Consider the following 9,925-nt stretch of genomic DNA (forward strand, 5'->3'; position numbering starts at 1 on the left):
AATTTATTTTTAATATTTTAGTAAATAAAATGAATCTACATAATATCTAATTGTTAAAATAATATTAAATTTCTAATTGTAATGTTTAAAATTTTTAGTACAAATTTTTAAATTTTAATGTTTAAAAATTTTCAGTATTATATTTTAATATGATGAAAAAAATGGTAAATTTCTAATAAAATAATATTAGAATACATATACATTTTTTCTTTTTTTTTTGCTTTTTTAATTACATAAAATAGAATAGATATATTATAATTTATATATTAAAATGTATTCATAACCATTATTTTGGTCTCAGGTCATATGCTTGAGTCCTGCCATATTCTATCTTAAAACAAATTGCATTTGAAGAAGGAATTTGAAGAATAGGCCTTATTTGAAGGTGAGAGGTTTGAGAGAAGGGGAATACAAATCTAGAGAGTTTATTTGGTTTTTTAAAGTTTATACACTTTTATCTCTTTTAAATTTTATTATTATATTTATCTATTTTATGTTATATTTATCTATAATTATTTGGTGAGATGTTCATAACTTCATTATATTATTTGATTTATGATACTTTTAACTCTAAATAGCCAATGAAGTGTTCTTAATTTATTTTGTTTAATTATTTTATGATATTCATAACTGTCTTTTAACTAATTTAATATTCTTAACCTCATCTCACTTCTGTAACACAAATTTTCCTTTTCCATAACGGCCCGTTCCAGATTTGCCTTGTTTGGAACGGCCCGTTCTAGAGTAGAAAGTAACACAAATTTTTCTTTTCCAGAACGGCCCGTTCCAGATTTGCCTTGTTTGGAACGGCCCGTTCTGTTATTGGAACGGCCCGTTCCACCCAAAATATTTAGTTGATTTCAGTTACGTTGGAACGGCCCGTTCCGGGATTCAGAACGGCCCGTTCCGGGCTACTGAAACCACCTTATTTGGCATTTAGGCCTTCTAATGTCTTGTCTTGTTGTTTGCCTACTTCGGAAGCCCCTACCCTTCGTAATGGAGGTCCATTTCTTTGTTTGTGTGCCCCCCGGACGAAATTGGGTGTCTACAGCTGCCCCTCTTTACTTGTCCTTTGGAATAGCTATGTGTTGCTTTTCCAAAGGCAAGTAAAGACGTAGACATTTCGTCCGGGTCTCCTCCTCGTCTCTTTGGTGTTGGCGCTTCTACGTTCCTTCTCTTGGATAGGTGTATTTGCTCGTGTCCTCGCCCTTTAGAGTAGTTGAGTGTTGGTTGCATACTTTATTGGGTAACAAGGCTAACAAACTGTACACCTGATCTTCGATCTTCAAGTAGATGCTCCATTGTGTCTCTTGTGATAGTGCGTTCTTTTATTTGTAGCTTGTTGAAAAGGGAGTATTTTCGTAGCTCAGCTTCCCTCACGGCTTTGTCGTATACCGGATTGGGAGATGACTACAGTCTCTCCAGACCTTTCCCTCACGGCTTTGTCGTATACCGGATTGGGATGCGAGTACAGTCTCTCCAGACCTTTCCCTCACGGCTTTGTTGTATACCGGATTGGGATGCGAGTACAGTCTCTCCAGACCTTTCCCTCACGACTTTGTCGTATACCGGATTGGGATGCGAGTACAGTCTCTCCAGACCTTTCCCTCACGGCTTTGTCGTATACCGGATTGGGATGCGAGTATAGTCTCTCCAGACCTTTCCCTCACGGCTTTGTCGTATACCGGATTGGGATGCGAGTACAGTCTCTCCAGACCTTTCCCTCACGGCTTTGTCGTATACCGGATTGGGATGCGAGTACAGTCTCTCCAGACCTTTCCCTCACGGCTTTGTCGTATACCGGATTGGGATGCGAGTACAGTCTCTCCAGACCTTTCCCTCACGGCTTTGTCGTATACCGGATTGGGAAGCGAGTACAGTCTCTCCAGACCTTTCCCTCACGGCTTTGTCGTATACCGGATTGGGATGCGAGTACAGTCTCTCCAGACCTTTCCCTCACGGCTTTGTCGTATACCGGATTGGGAAGCGAGTACAGTCTCTCCAGACCTTTCCCTCACGGCTTTGTCGTATACCGGATTGGGATGCGACTACAGTCTCTCCAGACCTTTCCCTCACGGCTTTGTCGTATACCGGATTGGGGTGCGAGTACAGTCTCTCCAGACCTTTCCCTCACGGCTTTGTCGTATACCGGATTAGGATGCGAGTACAGTCTCTCCAGACCTTTCCCTCACGGCTTTGTCGTATACCGGATTGAGAAGCGAGTACAGTCTCTCCAGACCTTTCCCTCACGGCTTTGTCGTATACCAGATTGGGATGCGACTACAGTCTCTCCAGACCTTTCCCTCACGGCTTTGTCGTATACCGGATTGGGGTGCGAGTACAGTCTCTCCAGACCTTTGTTGTATTTTGAGGAAACTGTCGGTGCCCTCATTGGTTTGCTTGAATTGTGGTAGATATTGCCCCAAGGATGTTGGGCAGGAGGTGTGTCGTGATGCCTCTGAGTTGGGCTACTTTTGTGTTTTGTTCAAATGTTGTCAATTGGAATTCGTGTTTCTTTTTTTTGGCTTTTCTTGTTGGTGTCGTGGGATGAAAGACTGCCCCTAGGTGGATGGACAGGAGATGTTTGATGTGCCCCTGTGTTGGTGGGCAAAGTGGATGGGTGACGGGAGTTCTGGTGCTGTCCCGTGTAAGTATTGTGATGCCTCTCCAGGCGCTTGTTGCAGAGTCCTTTTGATTTATTGATGATTGATTGTTTGATTGTTGACGGATGCCCCATGGTGAGTATGGATGCATGGATGCACATGAAAATGCAAGACAGGAATGGATTGGATTTTTTATTATATTATTTTATTTTTATTTTTTTGTAAAGTGAAGTTATACCCTTTTGTGCACACTTGTGCCCTATGCACACTATGCAATGATGCCTCTATGCTAATGCTTAAATGCAGATTGATTTTTCTTTCGAGAAATTAATCTATGCGCATTGATCAATGACATGGATTGTTAGCCTTTTAGCCGTGTCGAATTTAGTGTTGCTTTTTTGAACCTGAGATTTGTGTAGTTCAGCCCTCTCGCTCGTACCTGATATGATATATTAGCCCTTAGATTAGGTGTACCTAGACTCTGTTCTAGGACACCTCCATCTTCTCCTTGTGAGTGTTCACTGTGCATACTCCGTGTATCTCTCAAATTTATCTTAATGCCATATAGGTCAAGAGGAAAGAGAGGAAGAGGATATATATATATATATATTTTGTAAAAGTTTTGGTAGAAAGGATTTTTTTCAAAAATGGTTTATAGAAGAATGGCTAGCCGAGGTAGGCTAGTGGTTTAGGCTGATGAACAAGCACATTCAAAGTGAGGAAATCATTTTCCGCGTTAGCTTATTATTTCCTTCAAAGTTAAGCGATGACTTGGGATTGCATATTAATTAAATGATCTTATCGAGCCGCCTTTCGGTTTTCAGCTCGGGATGCTGCTTTGTCCTAACTTTTGCCTAGGTTACTTGAGATGCGTTCCCTAGCGGACATTTTCTTTTAATCCTTACTTTTGCCTAGGCTACCCTTTTTGTTTGTGGGTCTCCTAGCGGACCTTGCCCTAATTTTTGCGCAACCCCCTTAGTGGGTTTCCTGCCAGGCTTTTGTCTTTGCAGCATTTGTGATCATCTTTCATTCCTTCATTAAAGGGCGATGCCCCTTGCACTGATCTCGTTTGGACTTTTATCCACAAGTCATGCCAAGTTTGATTGATCTTTATGTGTTGCTTATCGGGTATTAACCCATTGTTTTTAATGACATCCCTATTTCAAATGTGCTTGCTCATTTAAGGTTTGTTGATGAGGCTTAGAGTAGATAAAAGGGAGAAGAGAAATGAAATAGAAAAGTGTATGGCATTAAAAATAGAATTTTCAATTTACACGTGCCCATTTAATGTAGCTCGAGGGTCCGGGCATGCCCCGAGTTCGTGATTCATACACAAAGAAGTAGAGGGAGGTTGCCCCTTAGAGAGGCCTAGGTTATCTGACTGTAAGGCTAGTCCTACACTTACTTGGATGTGGCAATTCAGAAGTTCTCGTGTAGAAGGAGGCTCTTTGGCTTATTCTCTCATGAAAGTGTTGTCAACCCATATCCTGAGCCTTTCCTAAGAAGTAGGAATATGTAGAAGCGATGATAGAGCTTTCTATGGAGTCTTGCTTTTCAAGAGGAACATCCAAGCTGTCTCTCGATTTTCAGCTTGAACAAACATTACACTTTTTTTTTTTTTTTACTAGAATGCCCTTTGCGGGTTTTCATTCTAGCAGCTTCTTAATAAGCAATGCTTCTCTCTTATTGAAATCATCTTTCAAGAAAGCTCTATTCACTTTGCCTTGGTGTTTGAGGGATTCGCTCTCCTCGGGTTCTCTTTATTAACTTGCAACTCGTTAGGAGTGTGGATCCATCCATTCCTAGTCATTTTCCCATTCCACTTGGATTTCGCGGTTGCACGACACGACTTTATCCTCTTAGGGCAAGAATTGACGTCTTAAAGATTGTGGAGTTCTTTACCCTCAACTCTTTATGCATGGCTTGCTTCCATTACTTCCGATTAACGCACATAGGTTAATTTCCCTTTTTATTCTTATTTATTCTTTTACAAGGAGGAATATGTTCTAAATGAATGCAATGCAGAATGTAGAGAAAGTTAAGAATAATAAGTGTCAGTCTCATTGATTTGTTTATTTGTGAGTGCTCAAATAGATTTCGACAGTATTAAGTGAGAATCTATATTAGATTCTAAAAAGACTTACTTCAACAAACATATCAAAGCAAGGGCCCAACCAAAGTATATTTTTTTTTAATTGCTTTGGACTTTTCTTTATGGCGCAGATACTATCGTATATTAGAGCATTCACTTTCCTTAACTTTCTATACATACGACAACCTAATCCTCCTTAGCTAATAAAATAAAATGAATGAAATTAATGAGCTAATACAGAATGCATGTCATTCTTTTTTTTTTGCCTAATCTTTATCATGTTTCTATTATCTAAAAGAGAATGATGCATGGTAAAGATGAGACTACCTATATTGATTTTTATTGATTTTTTTACAAAAAGGAAACTATCTATATGATGTTAATGGAATGCTGACCTAAGAATGTACAAAGGGGTATAAAATTTTATTATTTTTTTTTTATCATCTTTATTGTTTGCTTATTATAAAATTTCAATCCATCTTATTAGAATAAAATAATACAAACAAATGCACACACATATGCTCAATCAACGTACACCCACGAATGATCATGATCAAATCCTTGGTTTGTGGTCCCTGTCAAGAAAAGTGTGTTGTATTGGACGGTTCTAATCTCACTAGTCTTTAAGGCTCCCAAGGTGCCCCCATTATAGGGACCCAGTATCTCTGTCGCCGTCACCTGGCAAACTCTAAGGTCTGTCACAGTATTTCGGGCTAGAGTAACCGGTTATCACCTTGAGTGTGATTTCCGACAAGGCTCGCAGGCTCCAAGGCCAAACTTGGGCCGGTCGTACGTCAACCACTCCCTATGTTTAATACCCTCATGCCCCCGGGTGTAGGGGAACTGTTGTGTGCAAAGGTTTGTGTACAATTTTATTTCAAACAAGTGTGCAATTTAAATAAGCAAACAAACAGATATTGAAGCCAAACAAATAAAACAAATAAAGTAAAGGGGAAAAATATTTAAATTATTATTTTTATTTTATTAACTTCATCAATTAAATGGGCCTGACCCTCTTTAAACTTCCCCAGTGGAGTCGCCATCTGTCGCAACCCAAAAATTTCCGATCTTGCGACGTATGGTTTAGACATCCTTTTAAAAGTCTCATTAATTAAGGAATGCCCGGACACCAGACTAATCCTTAATTAATGGTTTTTGAAAATAGGTTCATGGAGTCGCCACCAATATTTTACTCAAAACATTGGAAAAAAGAAAAGGTTTTTTGAAAATCCAACTATGGCCTTGATAACTAGAATTGGGTTCGGGGGTCGGTTACGTGTAGGGAAGGTATTAAGCACCCCTACAACGCCCTCAATTGGTACCCTATGATGAAGTTAACATTATAAGAATTAATAAATTAAATATTGAATCCCCTTTATTAATATTTATTTATATGCTTAAAATATAAATCATGCTTAAAATATAAATTAAGCGATTAACCCTAAAATATCTACATTATGACGTTTATTATAACAAAAAAAGAGATAAAGATAAGAAATAAAAGGAAGAGAATAAGATTAGCTGAAATACCTCTTGAACAAGCTTTATTGAATCTTCAAATATGGAAAAGGTGCTTTGTGGCGACCTTTCACACTACAGTATGCCTCACAAATCTCAAGAAATACAATAGGAGGGAAAGAGAATATAGAGATGCGACACAAATCTCAAAAAATATAATAGAAGGGAGAGAGATAGAGAATTTTCGTGCTCAAAGGAGTCTTATTCGAAATTTCTCTGGCCGCCCGAAGAACGGTGCCCAAGACTTCAATTTATAGGGATCAGCAGTGGGCCAGAACGGCCTGTTCCAGTTTCGGAACGGCCCGTTCTGGCCCAATTATTATGTGTAAATTTCGTACCCTGGAACGGCCCGTTCTGAAAACGGAACGGCCCGTTCCAGAGTAGAAAGTAACACAAATTTTCCTTTTCCAGAACGGCTCGTTCCAGATTTGCCTTGTTTGGAACGGCCCGTTCTGTTATTGGAACGGCCCGTTCCACCCAAAATATTTAGTTGATTTCAGTTACGTTGGAACGGCCCGTTCCGGGATTCAGAACGGCCCGTTCCGGGCTACTGAAACCACCTTATTTGGCCTTTAGGCCTTCTAATGTCTTGTCTTGTTGTTTGCCTACTTCGGAAGCCCCTACCCTTCGTAATGGAGGTCCATTTCTTTGTTTGTGTGCCCCCCGGACGAAATTGGGTGTCTACAACTATGATGTTTGAGTTGTGAGTTGAATGAGATGATAATTATGTTGTTGTGTTGTGATGATGAGTTGTTGATCGCTAGGACTAAGGGAGATGTTTTCGAAGTTACTTATCCCATTATGCGGATAGAGATAGTTGTGGTGCTCTAATAGTCCAATTTGTTGAAAAACCTTCCTCAGGAAGTTGTCCCTTGGAGTAGATGATGTGTTGTTCTCTTTTAGGACTTAGTTGGTCTCATGTGTGAAAAAGGTCGAGGCACACTTATATAAAGCGACCATGGTATAAGAGTTAGGTCGAGCCATACCGATTATAAGCGGCCAATTCAAGTAAAGTATGAAGTTGGGAACTTAGTTCCTAACTGAGTATCGGAGGGTTGTAGTATTTGGAGAATAGTTAGTAGGTTAATCCCATAGGTAGCTTAGTTGAGCTAGCTATTGTCGTGGTAGGCTTAAACCCAACTGTCCTATCTTGACATAGTACTATACTTTCTTGTTTAAGTGGTAAAGTCTGAGAAATTGTTATCATGTTGTGGATTTTTATCCAAATTTGTCGTTTACCTAGCAAGCCTAAAAATATTTTGTGTTGTCGATTTGGTAGGACCTAACCACTTAAACTGCTCACTCTGTGTTGTAGGAGATCTCCGAGTTAAAATGTGTGATGACGCATATGTGTTGATGAATTGATATTGTGATAATATGAGTTGTATGTGTTGTTGAGATGTGTGTTGTTTACGTGTTGTGTGTTATATGATGAACTAGTTGATGATGATAGTGATGTTAAGTTGCTAGTGTTGTAAGTTGTTTTCCTATATATGTGTTGTTTATTTTCACTAGCTTACTCTTGCATGTTTTCATGTGGTTTGGACTGCGATGATCTTACGATGTATGAGAGCAGGGCAAGGATAGACTGTTGTTAGTTGATGGAGGTCACTTGGTGACAGGAGCTGGAGAGTTATATTTTGTTAACTACCCCAGTGGTAGAGTTTATTTTGTAGACCGTTAAATATATTGTGACATGTTAGGCCACCTTTGGTGCACACTGGTGTGCGTGTGTGTGTATATATATATATATATATATATATATATATATATATATATATATATATATATATATATTCATGTTATATTATTTAATATACATTTCTAGTTGTTTAGTTGTGTTGTTCCATAGTGTGACGACTATGATGGGTCGTTACAATATCCATTTAAAAAGTATATTTTTCATGACTTGTTTTATTTATAAATATATTGATTCATGTAATATAGGACAACTTGTCACTTTAATAAAAAAAATGATAAACATATTAAGAGGACATTTAATACATGCAAAAAAAATCCTGGAAATCATCATATTTAAGAATCATAGTTTGGTTGATAATAAATATTTTTTTGAAATGTTTATAAATGTTATCCAATAATAAAAATTTTTTATTGCGTTAAATAAATAAATAAATTGCATTAAATAAACAAATAAAGGTAACATGATGTTTTTATTATATTATGACTTTTTTTTACCTTGAAAAAGTTAGTTTCACCTCCTTGATGAAAATATTTCTATGAAAAATTTATGAAAAACCATTATTGGGAAATAATGTTTCTTAGGAATATTATTTTTAAATAACAAACAAAACACAAAAAATTAACATTTCCTGTAACAACCCAATACACCCTACACTTATCATGGTTTAGCTACTACGCAACAAAAAATAGACAACTTACAACATTACTAGGATTATCATGCAATAATTATATAAACAATCTTGTAAACTATATATGTATAGGGTAGAAGGATAAACTATTGAAAATAAAAACTCTCACTGGCTATATATATATATATATATATATACTGTACAAACATGTATACAATTATATCAATACATAATTGTATATAAAATAGACCCTACATCGTCAATCAAACACATATACACAATCACTACATTAGAGCAACCACCAAAAAGAGTTACCACAAATGTAACTCACCACCAGCTACACAAGTTGTGTTGCTAATCATGTCTTGCTCCTATGAAGAATCATAGTCATCATGGTCTCAACCATCAAGAAAACAAAAGGTGTGCTTGTGACAAGAAATCAACATATAAATACAACATCATCATCAATTACTCAACTTAACAACATTTCATCATACAACTTTCAACATATAGCAACTTACAACTCAACATGTCAACTTTTAACTTAAAGACAACATCCTTCAACCACATCTCAATATCTTACAACACAACAACAATATCACCATAAACAACTTTAAACAACTTATACAACGTTCCCAACTTTAGCATATTCAACATAACAACATATACATAAATATACCCTTAATGCATCGTTACACATATCAATGTATGAAGACCTCCTACAACTAAGATGAGTAGTTTAAGAGACTAAACTCTATTGAACCACAATGATTGGTATAAACTAGAAACAACGACTAACATTGAGGCCAAAAATAACGTAGTACAAGCTTGATTGATTTCCCAAGTTTTGTCAATTAAACTAGGAAGTATAATTCTATTGTCAAAGTAGAATAATTTAGGTATAAGTCTACCACAATATTAGTCTACATCACTAAGTCAAGTCACCCATGAGATTAGCTCACCAACTACCATCTAAGTACTACGTCCCTCTAATACTAAGTTAGAGACCAAGTCTCCAACACAGTACTTTATTCAATTGGTCACTTTATACATGTATGTCTCAACCTTATCCAGATACGAATACCATATAAAACCTAGAAGAGACAACTGAAAACAATTTACTCATTCAAAAGCCAACTTACTTACTTAAGAGTTTCAATTGAACTCTCGAAACACCACAATGTATATCTGTACAACGAGATATTCAAATTTTGAAAACTTTAACTTTACTCTCCTATAGTTTTTATATATTTGCACAATGAGTAGTTTAAACCCTAAACCCTAAACACACATACACACACAATGTCATTTTTTAAGAAATTTTCTGTTTTGATATATTTAAATTCTCCAAATTTACATAAAAAAGACTACATAATTAGTGT

This window comes from Cajanus cajan, chromosome 5 (genome assembly GCF_000230855.2).
Source record: "Cajanus cajan strain Asha chromosome 5, NIPB_CcT2T_4, whole genome shotgun sequence".
NCBI lineage: Eukaryota > Viridiplantae > Streptophyta > Magnoliopsida > Fabales > Fabaceae > Cajanus > Cajanus cajan.